Source organism: Crinia signifera, chromosome 8, assembly GCF_055691185.1.
Source record: "Crinia signifera chromosome 8, ASM5569118v1, whole genome shotgun sequence".
Classification (NCBI taxonomy): domain Eukaryota; kingdom Metazoa; phylum Chordata; class Amphibia; order Anura; family Myobatrachidae; genus Crinia; species Crinia signifera.
This window is the reverse complement of record NC_139224.1, coordinates 41,674,380-41,695,823: the sequence shown is the minus strand read 5'-3', so window position 1 is coordinate 41,695,823 and position 21,444 is coordinate 41,674,380. Positions and strand designations below refer to the sequence as shown.

Sequence of the window (21,444 nt, the reverse complement as noted above, 5' to 3'; positions counted from 1 at the left end):
TTATGGTTCAGATATCAGAGATCAGAGAAAATAAAGAAGGAGATGTTGCCATGTCATGTTCTGCTTGAGCTGACAATTTTCTCATTCAGGGTGAAAGAGTGATTGAAACCCTCCCTCACAGGGTGATTCACACCAAACCCTCCATTCTGCACATAGAGAAGGCCAAGGAAGCAAGCTGTGGCTGTGCTGTTGCTTACTGCTCAAGTGCACGCCCCTAGTTCCTCTGCAGGCTGGTTTTACCCCACTTTGCTCAAAAGTATTCAAAGCCCTAGGGAGAAGTGAACACTCTTGTGTGAATCTGGGCAACCATAAAGTGCGGCTGCTTCCGTAACGACGCAATTATTGCACTGAATTAGATGGACCCCAAAGTCTGATTTGGCGCATGCACAGATGCTGACTACTTTTTTTGGTACATACATGTTAAGCTGAAATCCTCTTGATCTATTCCTATTGCAATTTATATCCCACATAATCTGCTCCTACAGTATGTCCTTCGCATTCACAAGTTAACAGGAAGAAGAAGTGCTTTACTGCTGTTTTTGGGATTCTGTAGACAACTGACTCATGAGAATGACTGTGTACTTTTACATGTATTACACATTTTTTGGTCATTATCTCAACCGTTCTTTTCCCTCTCAAGCGCATTTCTGACTCTGGTAATTGACATCCAACTCTTAACAAAAGCGACTACTCATATCAAATACGGTTGTTAAGCATTATTTTTTTATTTTTTAATCATTGTGTTTTACCAATCCATAAACTATTAATCATGTTTAAATGATGTTTTGTACACATACTTAATTCATTTGGTTACATTTCAGAAACAAAATATAGTAATAAAAGTCAAATATTTGCTTAATGCAAACACTACAGTTTGTCATGGTGTTAGGTAAAACATTATTAGGGTATTATTACCCTTCCTGTGGTCCATTTATATGGGACTGGAAAATGGCAAGTGGGTGAAAACAAACTTAAATACAAAGTAATTTAGGTCAATAAATCATAAACAATAATTATACTTTATCCATTGTATTAAGTTATAAAATGAATGAAATAATACTAGATTTAAATTTACACTTCAGACATCTATTTACAATACTTTTAGAAACATCCATGTGTACGCTTATGTGGTATAAATTTTGGGCCAACAGTTATACCACCAATAATATTAGTTGATAAAGCCAAAGACAGGTGTGTCATTTAATTAATGTGCTTTATATCCATATACAAGATATATTTCCATAGCCATCAGAAGCTTAAAGTAGAACTGATTTTTTTTAAATGTTATTATTGTGGTCCAATTAGGGGGGGTGGGGATAAGTTAATTTACTTTCACAAAGGTTTTTTTTTTTTTGTTATTGTGGTTATTGTTGTTGGAAATTTGCATTTATTTTGTGATCCACTGAACATGTAGTGGAAAATATTACTGTTCTGTTTGTATACTTATGTTTTAAATGTTTTCAGTTAAATTTACTTGGTAGTCTTTTTGTTCTTTTTTAAGCTATTCTTGAATTGATATATAAATTATTATGTGATTGAAAATATAAAGAAAATAGGGAGAACATCATATCTGTAGTATTCGTTTATTAAAAATATTATATTGTATCTTTTTTCACTTTCTAGTATAATATCTATTTTTTTCCCTGTACACTTTTATTTTAGGCTTATAATCAAGGAATGTGATAATTAGGATAGTTGCATAGTTAGAATGGTACCATGATGACGCACCCCAAGTCATTGTACATCATTTAAAATGAAATACATGTTATTAACCTTTTATTTCTTTATTTGTTTTTGCTAGCATGCATCTGTGCTTTAAATGAATACATGGCAATAGCACTGTAACAAATGACTACTTTGTTTTTGTGTTAATGCCAAACACATTTAACAAATTTTTAACAAGGAACCATGGCTTAGTGCCAAAGACCATAAGCGAATTCCCTAAATGTGAATTATATATTACATTTTGCCTGAACTCCTCATCTAGAACCTTGCATGTCACCGACACTGAAGTTTGAAAATGTTTTTTATTTCATTTTATTTTTGAACAGGTCTTAATTCATCAATATAATTCGCAGATCAGTTTCAATAATAGAATGTTAAAGTATTCTTTTTTAAATTCTTTTTAAAATTCTTTATATATTATATTTTGAAGGGCTAAAAAAATAAAATGGCTTAAGCCTTTGTTGTAGACTACAGTTGACTGTATTTTTTCTTAAATTCCTTATTTATTTTATATTTAAAATTTTAGAATAGTATATAATTAAAACAACAGCAAGTAAATAACTTTACAGTGATTACTAAACTGATTCATTTTAGAAAGGCATTTGTTGTTTTTATTCTGGCCTTAAGGAACTTTAAAATACTATTTGTAAAAGAAATATTAACAGTAACCACATTCCTATTAGACTTATGTTAAAGAAAATAGAGCAGCTTATGCTATTTCTAGTGTTGAGTTGTAAGATTCTGGTGCTGAGGCTGAAAGGAAGGTAGAAAAACAGCTGAGTGACTTTATAGGCCTCTGAATGAAGCTATTCAGAAATTGCCCATTCTCCTGCTAGGCAGGATTATAACCTTGTAGGTATGTAATAAACACGACATTGTCGAGCAGTGCTTACAAGCGTGCAAAAATCATTCAAAATATGAATATAATGTGTTTTTTTTATATATATATATTTAAAAATGAACATGATGCTCACCTGTTTGAATGCATTGTAAAAGTACAATTTATGGAAATACATATAATTTTAAAGGAGAGAATTCAAGTGATCACAAAAAAGTTTTTGAGCCAAAAAAGGGACTTACTGTACAGTATCGCAATTTATTGCCCAGTGGTGTTACCTGGCAATTCAGTTGAGTCATATTTATTTTGCTCAATAAATTAACATTTTTTATGTGAAAAACAAATTCGGTGATAAGTTCATGGTCAATTATCAGGGATCTTTTTCTCTTGCTTCCAGTTATCAGGGCTAATTGAATAAACCCTCTGGGATCACTGAGTTCTCCTTTACTAACAGACATTTTTTATATTCATTTTTAATTGTTAGAAAATGTTGTTTTGCCCTGAAACATAAGATTGATTTTATTTATAATAATTTAATTGCTTTATAAATGATAAACATGTATGGAAATTGGCCTATAGTAAATATACCCCTAAACATTAACCCCTTCATTGGTGGGTTTTTTTCTTTAAGGAAAAAACCCACCACACTCTCCCTGGGTCCAGACAGCGCGGCTGAACTGAGAATCAGCCGCTGCCCGTCCCTGCTCACCGCCGCCCTGTCCCTGCTTCCGGCAGCCGGCTTTTCAAAAGCCGGCACCGGACAGGACAATACAAAAGCCGGAGAGGAGGGAGGAGGAGGGGGGAGGAGGAGGCGCTGCAGAGGGGAGGGAGCCGGGCAGTGCCGAAGCTGCCTGAGATCAGTGAGTGAACTCAGCAGCACTGCCCAGCTCTAAACAGTGCCAATACCGAGAATTTTCTGGGCTTGCCAGACTGGGCACTGAGGCACAGCCCGGAAAATTCTCGGGATTGCCACTGAAGGGGTTAAGGGCAGATTTATGAATGGATGAAAAGCTCTACTTCACCCAATTGAGAAAAACAATGGGTAAAATTTACTAAGATGTGAGTTCTATTTCACATTGGATGTTGCTCTAGGTAACCAGAATCAGTAGATCAGAATCTACTTCTTATTTACTTAGCACCTTCTAGAAAGATTATAGATAGTATCTGGTTGCCCATAGCAACATCCCATGTGAAATAGAATTCCCATATTAGTAAATGTCCCCAAGTTACCAGATAAAACCCTGTTGTAATAAACTGTGCAGGAAAGAGATTCACCATACCTTTGTATGTGGAAGCCTATTATAATATAATTATTGCGGACATTCTTGTATTGCCATGATATCTGTTTTGTCATCGCATCTCAGGATATCAAAATTACCATTTCAAAGTATTTTTTACATAACATCTATTCTCTTTTAGGGCCAGATGTACTAAGTTTGAAAAGTGATCAAATGGAGAGTGATGAACAACCCAACCAATCAGCTCCTGCCTGCCATGTTACAGGCTGGGTTTAAGAAATGACAGCTAGGATCTGATGACTGGTGCTTTATCAATCTCCATTTTATTACTTTTTCAAGGCTTAATGTATCTCACCCTTTTCGTTTATTAGTGCAACTGAAAGTCCGTCTCGGTCTTTGTAATTACTTTTTTTGTTAAATTGTAGCAATAATTTTGTTTAACAATAAGCCACAATAAAAAAAAAAAGATATTTAATGGGCTGCAGTTCCAATAGATCGCTTAGCTGTTCATATTATGTTATACACTGTACTTGGAAATACATACATAGTATGTGTATATGATTTGATAAAATGTCTGGAGGTATATTTACTAAAGTGATGGTTTATAGAAGTTAATAATTTGCCTATAGAAAACAATCAGATTCTACTTATAATTTATTTATCACCTTTTAACTACCTGACTGCACTACTTTCAAGGCTAATGGGCGAACACCGATTATTCACGTCTTTTCAAAGGTCACTTGACCCTTTGATGGCCAACACCTGAGAGATGTGCAAAAATATCCGCTAAAAATGCCAACATCTCTGTGAGAGAGATGCAAAATATCGGCTAAAAAGGCCAGCATTGCTCACATTTGTTATATGAATTCAAATAAACAATGTTGTGTAATGGCAGTTGTAGGCAACTGCATGCATGTACACCACTTCGGATGCAGCCGCAGCATCGGAACAACAGATGTGTGTAGTTAAGCTTCAACTATTAAAGCTTTTGTGGAGGGATATTAATGGATCTTCCCATTGTAAGATTGGTAATTCTGAACCCGGATAGATACCCAATTTCAGTGTGTTGGGCTTGGAAATTTGGAGAAGAGGTTAATGGTTTAATGTTCTTAACATGTATGTGATCACCAGCTAATGGCAAAGTGAAACATCTGGATTATGAGCTGAACAGCTTGGGTGAGGTAGGGACCTTCTGTTAAAAGTCAAGAAAAGGTTTTTTTTTTCACATATTAACAATTCATTTTACTTTTTTTTTGCTCACTTGAGAAATGTAAACATTATTATTGCCATATAATACTAATAAAATATTGTCCTATTCTTCTCTATCGTAATTATATAACAAATTCCCACATAATAAGTTTACTAGTAAAATGGACCAATCATGTTTTGGGCAATTTCAGCATAGCCCTTGCTCTAGGCTCTTTTCATCCCTTCTTAACTAACATTACTGGTGCTTCTGTCCTTTCTCCATTACTGCTGTGGACTATTAGGGGCCATTATGCACCCCTGCTCTCACTGTGCATGACCATGATGGGACAGATCACTTGATCATTAAAGTGTATAGATTGGGATTCCTCTCCTTCTGATTGGCCACATCATTTTTCTAGTGGCTTAAAACATTTGGTGGTTTCTGTGCTTGACATTATAAAAGACATTCAAATAGCCAAGCCTCTATTGATATCTTAACTTTACCCCATTGTCTGTTACTTAACATTTAACTGTATTTAATTAAATGTGCCCCCAATTCTGTGTACATTTTCCCTCATGAATGTATGGTGCAACTGAACAGCAAGTCAACATTCTGGTTAAAAGAATTGGATACATAAGGCACAACTAGTGTGGTTGAATGACAGTGACAAAAGTGCAAATATGGTAAAAAAGTGGCAATCATTTAATTCTAGTTGTCTCCTGTCCAATCATCATCTCAATGCATCCGAGGAAATGTTCATGAATAGATCTCCATGCACCCGAGGCAGCTTTTTTGTTTTAAGATTTTGTTTTTGGCTTAGCTGGTATCAGGGCCGGTGCACGGCACCGGAGCGCCCCAGGCGGGGGGGACGCCCCGGTGCTCACCCGCGCCGGCCATTGCTTCGTGCAGGGGGGGTCCGGCCGTCGCCGCCCCCGTCGTGCGCCCCCCCCCCCCTGATGGAGCGGAGGTGACCGTGCTGATCCCCCCCCCTCTCCCCTCCCGGGTGAGGTGAGGTACAGCCCGGGCATTGCAGGGAGGGGAGGCGAGAGGGGGGATCAGCGCGGTCACCTCCGCTCCATCGGGAGGGTTTGATGCGGCCACTGCTGCATCGCTACATGGGGAGATGGTGCCGGGTGATGCTGGGCGGGCCCCACCGCATCGCAGGGGGGGGTATACCTCCATGGGGGGACGGGACCTCATGCTCCTTTCTTCCGCCCTCCAGTGGCCGGCGCCCTAGGCAAATGCCTAAGGCTGCCTAGTGGTGGCGCGGACCCTGGCCGGTATTCATTGTTGGATCTCTGCCTGTGTCACCAAGCACATGGTCTAAAAAATACATCTCCTTCTCGCATAACACGAGCCTGGCTTCCTCTAAGAGTAAGTAACCTCAGGTGCCCTTCTCTTCAGATTGGTTTCTATTAAACAATGTAATTGCCCAATGATCCATTATTATAGAAAATGTTTTATCATCCATTTTGGTATAATGTTAATATGATTTCACTAACATCATTTTATCCATCAGGATTTGTTGCCTTTAAGCCAAATGAAGATATATTAAGATGCAACACTAACTGAGCTTTTTTGTTTAGTTTTCATTTTATATTAGACATCCATAATGGGGATGGCTTACTGGGAAATGGGTGTGACCTTGAAAATGGTCAGGTTGGATGGATAGGCGGTGTTGCCTAATTTGCCCTAATTTTTTTAACCAGGAATGTTGGCAGATATGCCAAGTGATACTGTATTAGAACATATATTCTTTAACATTTCTGTTTCTTTTTGTCTTCTCTTCCAATTAATTTGCATAGGTGCTGTTTTGTTTGATCCGATAGTAACTCGACAGTCGGAAATTCAAAGTTCTGACTGTTGAGTGTCTGAAAGTCCATGGATTGGTGAAAATGGCTGTGGATTGTCATAAAACGTCTGTGAATTTGACAACCCATAGCCATTTTCGACAAAACAGATCCGACTTTAAAAAAAGTTGGATCTGACACTATGACACTATGCTGTCATTAATGGGAGCATTGAATAGGTAAGTGACGATATTTCCCCTGTTGGGAAATATCGGCAAAGATTGAATAACCCCCATAATATCCAGTAAGTAAGAGTTGAATCTCCCATATCCAAAATGCTTGTGACCAGAAGTAAATTGGATTTCAGATTGTTTCATATCTTGGAATATTTGCATATTTGAGATATCTTTGGGATGGGACCCAAGTCTATATGGGCAACTACAATAGGTGATGGGTCCAAGTGGGCTGACATGGCGCACCCTGCACCTATGTTCAATTACCTACCTTTCCGGAGTCCCACATCAGCACCGCTGCTTGCACCATAAACCAATTGGAAAATGGCACAGTGGTCATGACTCACGCATATCAGTAGAGATTTGTCACTGGGAGCCTGTAAATAAATCACCTAATTCCTCCAATTCTAAACATATCTCTGTATAATGGTCCAGAAAATGTTGGAATTATGTCCCAACCGCTACTGGTCTGAGAAGCAGGTGTTAAACTGGGGATGTGATTAAATGTGAGGGACCTTGGGTACATTGGGGCAGATGTATTAAACCTGGTGAAGTGATAAAATAGTGATAAAGAAATGATAAAGTGAAGGTGAATAATGCACCAGCCAATCTGTTGTGTTTGAAAAATGATAGGAGTTGATTGGATGTTGCATTATTACCTTACCCTTTATCACTGCTTTATCACAACTTTATCACTTCACCCAACTTAATACATCTGCTCCATTGTTACAATTCTGTAACTTGTAATTCTGAAGTTGGGAGGTATGCCATACAGGTCGTGCTGGTTCACCTGGTCTATAACCGCATACCAGACAGTCTGTAAGAAAGAGGTATGCTGGAAAGTACATTGTAGGAATAGTTTGAAATCACATTGGTTTAGATTAGGAAAATCGTAATGCATGTGCTTACTGGTCAGCTCAATGGGTTCCATGATTCTGGGGGTCTTTGAGCAGGGATGGGCAGGGGGGAGACTCCTTAGGCTTGTGCCTGCAGAGCTTCTTAAAAGGCAGTTAGAGAATGCTGCCCAGCCTCTCTGATTGGGAATTACCCCCAATTACAGCATTCCCTTCCAGTCTGCAGCCAGACAATGGTTGTCCGTATGCTGATTGGTGGATGGCTTGAGCTTGAGCCATCCACCAATCATAGAGCAGACAGCCACTCACTGTGTGGAAACATGTGGAGAGGCCGAGACTGCAGAACGGGAAAGCTATGATTTTTATGTTTTCATTTATTCCTGTTCGTGGGTGGATAGGGGCTTTCAACAGGGCTTACAATGCTGTTAATAAAAGCCCTTTTTTAGATTCCAGCCATTGTCTTTCATGGCACAGTAGCTCATGAGAATCACATTTTATTAATAAAATTAAGTTTAAACAGCTGAGAACAATGTGACTGTGTTACATCTCCTGGAGGATATCACATATATAGATAGCAGTTTATCATCCACCTATTACACATCCAGATGCCACATACACATATTCCTTTCTCTTTTAACTTCCATCCAAACCTAGGCCGGGCTGTTTAATAGCTTTGCAAGCAGTTGTCAGAAATTGTTTTTGTACATCTATTCTTTTACTCTCACCTATAAATGGAAAGGAATTTAAGGTAGCATCTGAAATCATTAGAAAAGGCCGGAGTAGGTGCTGTGTGTGTGATCTCCCTGCTCTTCTAGGAAGAGGATAATGTTGCAACTTCAGATATGTTGTAATTGGCCAGGAAGAGCCCCGGGCATGGAGCTGGCGCTCACATCACAAAGACACTCACATACCTGTACTGGGAGATGAGAGGGGCCGGCTCCCCTCATTTATCAGAAAAACCTGTCATTTTCTGTGTAATCTGCTGGCTGGAACTGATTTTTCTTTTTTTAATTTGTGTTTTGAAGAATGATTGAATGTTTTTGCTGTCTATATCCCATTAAAGTCTCTATTGTCATCTGCTTAAATTCTGATAATGTTCCTACAAGTTTATGTAATTCTATACAACATGACAGCGAATCCCGGGCCATTTTCATCCAGCTCAACTGAAACTCGACAGCCGTAATTCAATGTTCCGGCTATCAACTGTCGGAAAGTTGGGCGTGTATGCAAAAACGGCAGTGAATTGTCGAAAAACTAATGTGAATTCGACAAACTGCAGCCATTTCCATCAAAAAAGATCTGACTTCTTTTGTTTTAAAGTAGGATCTGTTTTGTTGGAATCTGCCTTCTCTGCTGTAGTAGACAGAGTAGTTGTGACCTCCATATAGTAGCTGGAGTAGTTGTTAGTTACTGCCATATAATATAGACTAATGATCACCTGTGTTGTTAACTAATCCACCTTAAAACCTATTAACTACTTTAGCATCATTGTCAAACCCAATTCAATATAATTATACAATTAACCCCTGCCTTTGTAATCCCAATTGCTAATTAGCCAGAACCTCATCAAATAATATCTTTCATGTACAGTAACCCCCTAATTACGTCATCAGACTTAAACATGGAAAAACCTTCACCTTAACTCTAATAGAACAGGACTTCTCCCAGTGGGCCAGATGCACTAAGCTTCAAAAGTGATACAATGGAGAGTCATAAACAACCAGCCAATCAGTTCCTGCCTGACTTTTTTCAAACACAGTCTGTGACATGGCAGGTAGGAGCTGATTGGCTGGCTCTTTATCATTATCCATTTTATTACTTCTGAAGCTTAGTGCATCTGGCCCTCTTACTGTTACTACCATAAGCAGTACCCCTAAGTACCCCTTAGTAAGAGGAAGAAAACATGAAAGTAGATTTACTGAAACTTATTTTTAAAGGTGGATCTGTTGCCCTTGGCAACCAATTCTATTTTAGCTATCATTTATCAGTACATTCCAGAATATGATAGCTAGGCTCTGATTGGTTGTTATAGTCTACACCAGCACTTTTAGTTTTGTAAAAGTTGCAGTAAGAATATCCCATAGGTTATTTGTCATTCATTGATTCATTTGTTCATTCATTCATTTGTTTACTCATTCACACCTGCTACCTAATGAGTGGATAATGATTGCTACATTACAGTCGTAATTTCCATTGTTTTACATGATTTTGGGCAGACACCTGTATTACAGGGTTTTGTACCATATCATACCCTCCAACAACTGAAGAGCAAAAACTGGTACAAATCCAGGAAGAGTGCGTGGCCACGGGTAAAGGGCATGGCCATGCCCCTTTCCTATACTTACAATGGGCATTTAGAGACCCCCCAAAAAGGTACTGTACCTGCCCAAAAAGTACATTTGGAGGGTATGCCATATATGGTTATATATCCTATTAAACTTTTCTTAATGTGTTAGGCTGTAGTTCTTTCAAAGGGATCAATTCATGTAGACTCACCCCACAAGTAAGTGAAGATGTACGTTGCACTTACAGTAGTTCCAGACTCACCTAATTTATTCCCAGCACCATACAGCTGCATGAAATAGTCCAGGGCGAGATTGGGTCACGAGAGGTGCACTTTAATGTGCTGTTGCTATGGTTTCCACTCTGTTGCAACAGCAACTTGCTCTACTTTGCAGCTAATTGGATGGACCCCTGAATATCTATTCTAAAACCTAGATTGGGATAGTTTTTTAAAGTAATGTTGATTACTATAATGCAGAGAAAATAGAATGGCAGCTTCTGGAACAGGAAATCAGCAGCACAGATTTTTTTTTTTTCTGTGAAACGAAGAGCAGCAGACCTGAAATTAGACATGGTTGGGTTATTTGTTGATATACAGAACAGAAGGGTGTAATTACAGTAGCCAGGGCCATTGCAGATGCAGGCTCACATGTAGATTGGAACTCTAAACATTGTAAAAATATAACATTGTATGGGATGCAGTCAATCTACCTAAAGTTAAAATCCCGTCCGGTCAAAACACTGCCCACCATTGACCGACGGTCAAAATACCAACACACTCAAAATATCGACATTCATTATGCCGACATGGTCAAAATGCTTAACCATCCCAGTGGACGTGGAGGGGGAATATAATAGTGTGCCAAGCGCAGCGAGGCACCGTGCCTGAAGCATGACGATGTAGACATAAACACCCCAAAAAAGTGAAGAAAAAAAAACATTTTATTTGTTGGTATTTTGACCTTGTCTGTATTTTGACCATCAGCCATTGGTGGTCGGTATTTTGACTGTAGGTAAATCAAACTGAACCCTATTGTATATCCATCCAGCACAACATATAAAGCGCACAGCATGCCCCATGCTGGGTAATTTTGCGTCTTCTCATTTTTATCTGATTATCTGATGTAAAACAGACTAGTACCTCATCCATTGCTCCATTAATAACAAGACAAATCTTTTCATCTCTTTCCAGTTAAGGAACAGCAAGATTCAGCAAAGAAGTGAATCAGCCCCAGCAATGATCCGATGCGGATTTTGTCCTGGCTGTTGCGGCATCTGAAGCTGATGTGTGGCTGTTGGATTGTGTTCACATGTACAGATATCCGCAGTATGAAGCAATGTGTATTGTATGATTCATTTGTGGTCATGACACAACCCACAGGAAGTTTTCATACAACCAGAGTGTAAATCATATTGGTGATGAGCACTGTACAATACCAGTTCTGCCAACAATCCAAACTGCCGTCTTTAAAGCATTAGGTGTATGAAAAAAAAAAAAGCATTCCAAAGATTTAAATCCTCTCCTCCATCCTCTGGTAATGTTGTAGCGATGGGCTTCAGGTTCCCGAAAGGTAACAAAGCGGATTTTATATGCATTCAGTGGCCTGAGTTGTTTGTTGTACAGTATCTGCTTCGCACAGCCTTAAAACAGGTGGCCTATACCAATATTACAAAACAAAGTTCCCGATTTGCTCTGGGCCAGGTTGGACAATCTAATCAATATATATGCAATAATAACCCCTTACTGCCAGAGATCTCTGCACATTCTGCAATTCATATTTTCTTTGCAGGCCCCCCCCCCCGTAAGGCAGTGAAGGGGTTAAAAGGAGCGTGAATAAAAAGTGGCATGTTTCTCTGACAATGCATGGGATATCTGAACTAAAGTAATGGTTCCAAAACATAATGCGCTTAGGTAGTCACAATTTGAAAGTGTGATTACTGGAGAACACAATGATTTTTCTATGTCCAAAATAAGGTGGTGACGTTCTGAGTCACGCTGTGACGAGTAGCAGCGTCAGTGGTCAGAACGTTATCATGTGGACGTTTTTGAGAATTAATATGCATTGCATTGCACCCGATTCTTCGGTAAAAAAAAAAAATAAAAATTTAATTTGTATTTTTGCATGTGAAAAAATCATTTGTATAGTGGGACTCAAGAAACCTTTACATGCAAAACAGATTTATTTATTGTGTGTGTGTCGGTGTGTGGGTGTATATGTGTGTGTTTTACATGTCTGTTCATTCCGTTTTATCAATACAGACAAATAAGCCAGCCCCCCTAAAACATAAAAGCATCAGATGTGCCTGTGACACTCCCATCTTGTAGCAAAACCAGACGCCTCTACTGGCTGACCCAATCCCTTTAGACCACCAGAAATAGGCACATGGATGTTTTCAATTCATGCAAACTAATGGTTTTTAATGATACTAGTGAAAATGAGAATATATTGATAGATTGAGTTAACGGATATTCAATGTGGAAGTTCATCATCCTTCTGTATTTCTTTTGGCCATACGGGCAGGTCAGGCGCAGTGCAGTAATGTGTTCATTATATGTTATTATGGGCTCACTGAAAAACTGCAGAATTTTGACCCAAGAGATAGGAATTTCAGGTATGCTGAGAGACAGGAAGAAGGGTTCAGTGTACCCGCCCATACGGCCTACAAAGGAGATGCAGTCATGCCCTCCCACAAAAGTATGATGACCACTCCTTAACTGGTCAATGCAGCTTTGCCCTCTGTGCCTAGGTCCTGAGGATCATCAAAAACACAAAAAAGTGGTCTTGGTGATAGACAAACACAAATAAATCTTGTATGACTATATCAAACCTAAATGTAGCCACCCTGAGATATGGGATGAAAAATACTTGGAACTGATTGTTATGTAAAAGATCTAATCTAGCTTTAGTACACTGCAACTTCCCCATTTTGTACAATATCTTCTAGACGTTGCCTTTTCCACCGGGGGTAACCTCTATAGTGTGCCCAAAATGGCTACCTCACCTGGTACCTTTCGTCAAAATGGCTGAAATAACAAAGCATTAAGCTCCTGTGCTGGTTATGTTCACTGTTTTTTGGTGTGTTTTCCTTTGCTATAATACTAAACTTCCCCGCTATGTTTTTGATGTTTGTAAAGCAAATGAGAAAAAAATATATTTACATAAAATAATTATATAATAGTAATATCATCTATAAAGACAGACCATATAGAAAAATGTATTGGGGGCACAAATATATTTTTATATACAAAATTAGCAGAAAGCTTTTTCTGTTGTATAAAACCGACTCTGACAAGTGATATATGTATAATGCCCCTGTATTTATTGTCACACTACCTGCTAACGTTTGGCCAATATTTGCTTTACCAGTTTATAGTCGGCAAAGCTACAAAATGGACCCCTCTCTGAAAACAAAAAATTGGCTATGTCTGCCGTAGGCTACATCGACCATTTCACCATCTAAAGATGACATTATCTAATAAGGCCAAGCTCCAAAAATAAAGATAGACAATGATTTCCACCATCAATGTTTTTCTTGCAATGTTAGCGAAATAAGATGGTGGCTTTTCAAGGATAGCCGCCATCGATTGGTGTGAAAGTGATGGCCATCCCATGTCAAAAAATACATCTACATTTAACTGTTAACATTTTTTTGCGCATGTGGGAACAAAATTATTATTTTTTTTCTTATGTAGAATTCTTTTGATGCGATGGGTAGTTACCATATTATATAGGGTTTCGATGGCGGAAGCCCAGCCATTGTTTTATGGTGGGCTTATGATGTCCATCCCTACCAATAAACTTTGCTTGATAAATTGAGCACTTCCTTGTCCCCATAGAAACTGATGGGGTCCGCAGCAGATGCATCCTGATATAGCCCTGATGATCACACATGCATTCATCCGACAAATACTGATGTTTCCAGGGGACTGACCACATTTTTGGTCTTAATATATTGGCCCACAGGGAGAAAAGGTTTAGTGATAACAGCTGCAACTTTGCAATGTAGACAGTGTTCTGTTACTGCTACAAGTTACAGTTAGGCCTTTGTACACAGTTCTATGCACAGAACATAATCATCTGTACCCCTATTATAGTGCTGCATTTAGTAAAAATAAAATGTACACCAGTTTGGATATCATGTCTATTGTAGTTAAATGCGCAGAGATTTTCTTTGGAATATAAACCCATGCAAGGGTTTATATTGTTTCGTCTACAGCAAGATGGTCGACAGTCATTAGGTCAACACCATTAGGTGGACATGCAGAAAGGTCGACATGGGTCTAGGTCGACATGATTCTAGGTCGACAAGGGTTTAGGTCGACAGGTCATTAGGTGACACAATTATTAGGTCAACATGGGCAAGGTCGACATGGAGTTTTTCACTGTTTTTTTTAGCCGACATGTTGACATAGTCGACATGGACACTGAGGCGTAGCACCGCGTCACCTCGCATGACTCCCTGCGCTCACCGTGCTTCGGGCATGGTGCCTTGCTACGCTCAGACACTATTTTATTCTCCCTCCATGCCCTAGTGGATGGTAGGGCATGAGATATCGCCTGTCGGCACATGTAGGGTCCAAAAACAGTGAAAAACCCCATGTCGACCTTTTGACTGTCAACCTTACCCATGTCGACCTAATGCTTGTGTCGACCTAAACCCATGTCGACCTTTCAGAATGTCGACCTAATGGTGTAGACCAACTTACTCTACCAAATGACCGTTTCCCCATACAAGACAGATGTTGGTTACAGATTGACACGGATTACTATAAACACTTTAAGCTTCCCAAATACATATGATTTTACTAGCGTGAGCGCAGAAAAAGGATAGATCCTACTCAGAGCCTTTGGAGGACATTGCACATCATACATGGGGCCTGTTTAGTAGGAAATAGGGACAGAGATTCTGGGTATAAAATAAGTACAATTAGGTTTTATGAGGCATTTGTAGTTTTGTTTCCTGACAACACCAAAAAAACACTTCTCCAAACTTTTCCAAAAACCTTTGCACTTCTCATAAAGAGTCCCACGGCCTTTCCTGCTAAGCAGCTGTTAGGTGTTTGTATCACGGATGCGATAAACTTTGCTGTTCCAGAATATCATGCAAACAACAGAGATCTCACTGCTACAGGATAGGACGTAATCATTTGAATTATCAATTTTCTGTTTGGAAAACATTTCTGCATGGAATCTAAAATCAGAAATAAAATAATGTTTTTTCTTTTGGTTCTCCGTTATGCATAAAACTTCCAATCGTATTCTAGTATACATGTGGTTGTGTAAGAGGTGAGTTTTGTTGTACGGAAAAACATATATAAAAACTATACTACAGGAATTAGTGGCCTTATTTATAGTTGTGGTGTTTGTGCTGTTGTGGATATATAAATGAATGGGACGTTCACTATAACTAAAATTGTCCCAGCATCTGTCAACCCGACTTGGCTGTGACCCTGCATATAGAGACAAGTTTTCCCAGCTGTCTCTTTGTGAGACTCTGAGGAGCAGAAGGTGGCACAGAGTGGAAGGACAAACTGGCAAATCATCTAACAATTGGGCCTACATCTACAAATAAGGACTGTCTAGGTAAAGCTGATCTGGGAGACTAGTATTGAAAAAGACTGGTAGGAGAGGAGAGGCGCTGCTGAGGCCCTCCCTAGCCGTACCTGCCTACTTCTGAGCATGCATTATATGTACATTGTGAATGCAGCACCTATGTACATAGTACAGAAGATAGCGTCTTCTGCTCCATGTTACAAATGAGCCCCAAAGCAGTTACATAGGTTGGGGTGGTGGATGATCGATTGGCAGTCCATTGGATCAACAGATGAAAGGTCAAAAAAGATCAAAATGTTCATATGCAACACGTAGACAGTACAAAAGGTCAACCGTTATAATAGTTCGACAGGTTGAAAAGTCATGTCAATGGTGGAGACACATACCTGTATGGTTGACACATGATTTTCAAGGTTTTTTTTGCATGTTTTTACAATTTTTGCTTAATTTACAATCCATGTCACAAACTATGACCTTCAGTAACCTTGTGGCCAGCAAAACAAACCACCTGGGTAGCGAAGGTGAGCCCATGATGAGATGTGTTTCTACTTATTTGGGTCATATATGTTAAACATATAAAATATCCACCAAAATCCCCTAAATACAGGTCAACCTTTTTGGTCAACCATTTTCATCCTGTCAACCTTTTGTACGTCTACCCTTTTCCATGTCAACCTTATGACACTGTCAAGCTTTTGTACCTTCTGACCTATTGACTGTCAATCTATTAATCCACACCCATATGTCTGTGTGTACTTCGTGTGCACATATCCCAAATTGCACCCACCTCAATGGCTCCCACTTTAAGTGAGATGGGACAGCCTTAAGAGAGGAAGACCAGCTACCGGGGTATGTATGGGATTAGGGGGGTGGTATGAAGCTGCAATGGGGTGGCTCGTTACACAGAAACTGCATGGGGGGAGACAGCAGAGGGCAGGGTCACCAGAGAGGGTAGAGTTTAAACTCATGTAGATGTTAAGTACATCATTTCTGTACTGTACCATATACAGTAATATGTCCTGAAGCCCATGATCGCTAAGACTGTAACAGTACACTTGACCACTAGACATCTATCCTTTCATTGGTCAATATTTTCATTAATAGTTTTGTTATATTGGTTCCATTGATTTATTTCACCAGTGGTTCATTAACTTTAATGAACCCTCAACCATCCAATTTATATTTAATATTTACCTCCCAGCCACCCCTTAAACCTCACGTTTCAGATATTTTTGTGTGGATTATTTAAATCCTCTAATTATCTATTGTAATTATTAAATACCTGTCCAGGAAAATACTTCTATTGTCCCTACAAGTGTTGAACTCTTCTTCTCAAGGATGTGTAGAATAGGACATAACCAACTTCTAATGGTTATCTAGTTATGAGAAAGATAATATAGAGAAGCACTTTATCTAAATAAAAATATCAAAAGTGGTAAAAAGGTAAATGCACAAAATATCATTGCAGACTCTGAAGGCACCAGAGCTGTCCAGCGGCTGAATAGTAAATGTGTTGGAACATGTCACTTGGGTACCAGCACTGCTTTCAATTTCACCAGTGTGGCCTACAGCATCCGAGGATGAGCATTTATATCCAAAATATTCACTTTGACCACCGATCATGGAACCACACACGTGCAGTGTCCAGACCCGTCACATACCAAGTCACGATGAAAGCACTGACACTCCGATAACAGCATCACAACCTTATCCACATCCAAAATGTATAACAGTATAAAAGAGCAAGGAACAAAGATATGCACATACATAAAAAAGTAATGCTTAGGATAATCAATATAATAAAGCCACAGCCTAACCCACCGCTTGTTCTGTCCAGCCCCACCTTCTCTATCTCACCCGTTCCCAAATTTATTCTGTACCATAGGTTTGACGTGCACTTGCCACAAACCTGCGGCATGACCTCATTTAGATCTTGGACTAACTATAATACACACATGCACACACAAACATTCCAAGAAACTGCACTCAGGAATGAATAAATCCACACAAAAAAATTCCACTCAGTCTTGTTATATTTCCATCAAGACAAAATGTAACAACACCATAGCGTTGACCAAAGGAGAGGATTTACTCGTGTGCATTTGTTTATCCACAAGTGTCACTTCATGGAACATTTGTGTGACTGAGACCATCAAGACTTTTTTCCTGCCCATGAAAGCTTCAAAATAAAAAGGTTGATCCTATTATTTGCAAAGGGGGCAAGGTTCAATTTGTAAAAGAAATATTGTGCCAGCGCTGGCTGTTTTAAGAAAAACAATACGCGGTTCTAAAGATACAAATTTACAAATGTATTAATAATAACATCATATTAAAAACACACAAGCTAAAAGGTGAATACCTCTAGATGGTGCTGTGTAGCACTGTATTATAGCATCACTTGCACAAGAATAATGGATTGTAAATTAGGCTGTATATTACCATCCCATTCCACCTGGTGTTTTTTGGAGCCAGGGTATAGTGGTTCCATTTGTACTCGTTTAAGCGCTCGCAACGGAACCTGAATTAGCCTGATCTCGCACCCTTCACAGGGCCAAATTCGCTATAAATTGCTCCCACCCCTATGGGGCAGCATGCATTTTATTGCAAATTTCATCAAGTTTCATGGTGATTTACACTTTCTAATTGGATCGACCCCATAGTGTCAGCTGTAATGCAATACAGTAATGTCAGCTGTTATAAATCCTTCAGAGAGACTCCCCAAAAAGTCATCTGGTAGTGTCCAAATGAGACCTATATACCTTCACACAGACATTATATGCTGCTATTACACTTTGCCTGTACTGCTTGCACTCTTTCCCAAACCAGGACCCGACTGCTAAAAACCCGACAGACGGCCACCAGCTATTCTACCTCGTGAGGGTCCACAACCCCCATAGAGGGAGAATAAAATAGGTGGCGAGTGTAGCAAACCACTGTGCTCGCACCGCAGCGAGCAGTAAGGATTCCGACATCGGGCTAAATGACGGAATCCCGACTGTCGGTGTGCTATACCGCACCCATCTCTACCACTCTTCATAAAGACATCCAGCAAAGAGAAAAAATGCTATGAGAGAATTATCTTTTAAATACAGCACTAATTTTCTTGGCCATAATTATTAAAATATTGACATAATAAGTAGCCAGACCAAAGTTGAGAGATTCGGTACTTCTGTACTTTCACGGCGCCAGCATGGTGCCGCGCGTCAGAGTCCCCTTGCGGGGCTCGCTTCGCTCGCCCACGCTGCGGGCTCGGTGGCTCGCTACGCTCGCCACGCTAATTAAAATCAACTCCATGCCAACATGGATTGTGGAGGTATGAACTATCCATGTTGGCATGGCGTTAACTTAGTTTATTTTACTTAGTTAGTGGCGAGCGTAACCCGGAAGTACGCGCGGCGCCATGCTGGCGCCGTGAAAGTAAAGAAGTACCAGAGATTCTTTCTGTTTAAGGTGGGGAGCCTGCAAACCTCAGCCATTTGGAATAGATAATTAAATCTAGGCGCCCATACCCAAGAGTAGAGTAAATCTCGGCACCCATACCCAAGAGTAGAGTAAATCTCGGCACCCATACCCAAGAGAACATACAGTAGATACGGGTTTCCCAACCACTTTATGAAAATTACTCAGAAGTATTATTTTATTAGCAAAGTTAGAAGTGCTACTGTATCCCTGATCACAAAATTATATTCATATAGCTCTATATTATTTAATTACTTTATTATTGCATACCGAAGAATGTAACGCCAAGGTAATAGAGAGAAGCTATTTATAAATGTATATGTCATTTGTGTTATTGTGTGTTGTATGGCAAAAAGGTATCAAAATATTTCTTTATAACATATGACAAGTGTTGCACTTTCATCTAGACAACAATTATTTTAAACAACTTGTTGTCCCTGAGGGGGTCTGATTTCACCCCCTTTCAATCAGGTTTTTACTTTAGCTCTGCAATTAAAATACTTGAAATAGATGAGACGTTAACAAGTTTTAACAAACTCTAAGTGACAGAGATACAATTGTACAGTTAATTTATATGTATGTGCCAATTTTCTCTATTGTACAATTTTAGGGCATTTTTTTTCTGATAATTAATGGTGCAAGACTGTAACAAATTTACATTTCAACTGTCCCGTCAGAGAACATTTTTTTTTTCTGATATGCTGAATGATCTTCTGTATTATAATCGCTAAATCTTGGGGCTTATAATAAACACTGTGAACTAGGAACATTCCTTGTACATTTGAATTATTATTATTAATAATAATAATTAATATTATTATTTAGATATTTCTGAACTTTTCAGTTTGCCAGCTGCTATATATTTGGTATTATTTCTGTACATTTTGTTTGCAATATTAGAATTGTAATCAGACTGCACAGAATCTAAATAAAAGTTTTAATTAAACAAAAACAGTGTTTATTAATTAAAAATGACCAATGCTCTAAGTCTGTAGTTAATTAAAAAAAAGGGGGAATTTTTTTTCAGTGTGGGATGATGTCTGGATGTTTTTCTGCCACATCGTGTGTATGCCCCCCCCCCCCCCATACCCCACAGGAAGGGGAAAATAAACCTTCCACCTTTGTTTGATAGTGCTTCTTGTTCTAACTTTTAAAGTGGCATGTTCTGGATCGTAATATTGATATGTGAATATGGAAATTGATATGAAAACCTTAAGAAATTAACATTGGGCACGATAATGACTGTACTGTATGTAATGTTTAGTGCGTGTTGTTACAGATATGGACCATTCCATCTATCTGCGTGTAAAAGATACCCTTGTGTCAGCCTGTTTATACAATATTTATTCAATAAATGTTGATTTCTTATGGACATTTTTGAGTCAGAGTTTTTGAGTGTTTGATGGCTTTAACCTGAACAAATGATAGCCAAGGTGGATAATTCCTCTCCATCTAACCTTGTCATTAGGCCTAGGACCTCTTGGTATAATTTCAGTAATAGGGACACTTCAACACCAAGTCATTTACAGCTTATGTCATTAGGAAAATGTGTGTGACACGAGAATACAACTTTCAAAAATTACAGTAATCATCCTTCAAGGGCAAAATGTTAAACTCGGTATATTCCTTCTACAGTCCAGGGAGATAGCAGCCTGATAATCTATTGTTAACATTCCAGTCTGGATTGCTGTTGTATTGGTACAAATTAGAACCTATTTGTTAAAGTGTTAAGATCCTTTTACCTTTGGATTGTTTTGACAAGCCCCTGACAACAACCTGCCTGCGATGTGGAATGCCTACCAGATATTCACTGTCTGGACACACGTTCTAGAATGTTCTGTGCAGTTAGCAGAACCTTTCCAGGCTGTGTGCCATTCACTAAGTGGAGGGAAACATCTCTAAAGATATTTTATTTTACTTATTACTATAAATAGTGGACTTAAGAGCAGTCAGAAGGCTAGTTTATATGTCTTGGTAAAGGGCACAATTATAGGGATCTAATGTGCAAGGAGAAAATATTATATACAGGCAAAAGATATCAAATAAAATAATGAGAAATTAAATCTAAAGAATTCCAGAATTCTGGCCAATCAGGATGACCGGTTCTGATGATGATGATCGATATATTGTCCATTCGGTGATCAACCAAAGACCAGATTTTTTTTCACCCAATTACACCGCACTGATTCTATAGTTACCAGCAGCTAGTCTGCCAACCCGATCAGTTCTAATGTGTTTCTAACCGCGGGCAGTGATTTGGGGACAGTGTGGTGGTCAATG

At 39.0% G+C, this 21,444-nt stretch overlaps 1 protein-coding gene across 12 annotated transcripts in view; it reads left to right on the top strand.

The window, feature by feature from the left end:
- Positions 1 to 20,536, top strand: part of ERC2 (ELKS/RAB6-interacting/CAST family member 2) — an 875,436-nt gene extending 854,900 nt beyond the window's left edge. For all 12 annotated transcript variants that reach the window (XM_083156222.1, XM_083156227.1, XM_083156223.1 and 9 more), the window contains one exon: positions 11,343 to 20,536. The gene's annotated coding sequence lies outside the window, so the exon portion shown is untranslated. The remainder of the gene's footprint in view (positions 1 to 11,342) is intronic.
- Positions 20,537 to 21,444: the final 908 nt, after the last annotated feature.